Below are 2,166 nucleotides of genomic sequence, written 5' to 3' on the forward strand. Positions count from 1 at the left end.
TGGTGTGGGTTGGTTGGGGATGGTGGTTGGGTTGGGTTAGTAGCTGGGGTTGGGTTAGGGTTAGTTGGTTGGGAATGGTGGTTGGGTTGGGTTAGTAGCTGGGGTTGGTTGGTGTAATGAAGCGGCCTTTGGTGGGACCCAACTGAGAGTATCAATTCAGGACAAATTGCTCAGAGCTGGGCAATCACAGCCCAAGGCTGGGGTTCCTTTGCACACCAAGGCAAACCAAACCACCCAAACAAAGAGGACTTTGGTCTCACCCCACTGGCTAACCACAAGTCACACAAGCAATTCCCTTAGACACTCCAGTTTCCCAGTATCACCACCAGTGCCACTCGTTATGGGGACAAATGGTTATGAAAACCAATACCCCAGTAAAAGAAAAAAGGTTCTCCTGATTCCAAAGGACCCAGGTCAATATACCAGTTAAATCTTACCCACAAATCATGCTGTCCCCAATCCTTTAGAATCTAAAATCTAAAGGTTTATTCATAAAAGGAAACAGATATAGATGAGAGCTAGAATTGGTTAAATGGAATCAATGACATACAGGAATGGCAAAGTTCTTGGTTCAGGCTTGTAGCAGAGAAAGAATAAACTGCAGGTTCAAATCAAGTCTCTGGAACATCCCCAGCTGGGATGGGTCATCCAGTCCTTTGTGTAGAGCTTCAGTTTGTAGCAAGGTTCCTCCAGAGGTCAGAAGCAGGATTGAAGACAAAATGGAGGGGTTTCCAGGGCCTTTTATATCCTCTACCATGTGGAAAGACCACTTTGTTCTTACTGTGGAAAATCACAGCAGCCAGGTGGAGTTTGGAGTCACATGGGCAAGTCACATGTCCATGCATGACTCAGTTTGCAGGTAGAGCAGCCATTGCTCACATGCTCCCTTGAACGTTCCCAGGGAGGCTCCTCATATGTGGATTGGAGTCTCCCAAGGTCCATTGTCCGTTAAGTGTTTCTTGATTGGGCACTTACTGAGAATAGTCCCTTCTCAAGAAGCTGCCCAATTGCTTCACTGGTGCTACTTAGAATCAAACACACTGAGATACAAGTACAGAGCCAATATTCATAACTTTAAATACAAAACTGATACACACATACAGACAGCATAATCATAACCAGCAAATCATAACCGTTTCATAGACACCTTCCTTGACCCCCTTTGGACAAGATTTGGGTGCCACTATAGGACCTTGGTTGCAACAATGATCTATACAGTCCCAGTTCATGTCAATAACGTCACACCCCCGATGCACAATGGATGCAGAAAGGGATGACACAAACATCACTGACTGCATCCCAAGAGCTCCCCATCCTTGGGTCTGTCTCACTACAGCTGTTATTGGGTTAGAAGCCGTACCAGTGTATAACAGAAATGGTTTATCAAAGTCATGTTCAATAACATGATTGAATCTCTTTACAAACTCAAGGTAAAACTTGGTTAGAACAATAGTGGATTGGATCTGCTCTTGCAGCATGGTTCCTGTATGTCTCATGTGATCTTGCCAAGAGCTAAAGGACACAGCTACTTTATTCATACAAGCTCTGGCAAATGTTTGGAACCCAATTAACATCAAGACAATGTAGATATTAATGTTGTCAATAGTACGGGAATCTTGGCATTTAGCCATGAAAGCAATATGGTAGCATGCCTCAGTTTCCCTTTTCATACAGCACGTCAGGTCTGGAATGTCTTTTCTTCTGTGAAAAGTTCCAATGTTGTTTACAGGTACTAACTGTGCAACATCAGCATTACAAGGCCTTTTAACACAAAGTGTGTTTTTATGTATCATTCTTAATATGTTCAAGGGTTTTCCCAAAAGATTAGGCACATTGTACATTTTTACAGTTCTTGGTAATAGCAACACATTAGTTACAAAAATCACCATTATCAATAACAACAAATCCATTGCAAGTGTCCATTTACAATCATTTTTTTCATGCCACACCTTTGGCTCAATACCATTGGGGTTTTGGAGTTTTAGGGTTACCCTGTGGCTGCCCTTTGCAAAATTCAGTTCTCTCTTTCCTCCTTGTCCTGAAGGATCAAACCCTGATTTCTCTTGCTTAACAGAATTCACTGGCTGATGGGGTGGGCTCTCTGTGCTAACAGCTATTAGCAAAAAGAACAGGAGTACTTGTGGCACCTTAGAGACTAACAAATTT

The sequence above is a fragment of the Terrapene carolina genome, unplaced genomic scaffold (assembly GCF_002925995.2).
Source record: "Terrapene carolina triunguis isolate 2854851 unplaced genomic scaffold, T_m_triunguis-2.0 Scaffold32835, whole genome shotgun sequence".
Classification (NCBI taxonomy): Eukaryota; Metazoa; Chordata; order Testudines; family Emydidae; genus Terrapene; species Terrapene triunguis.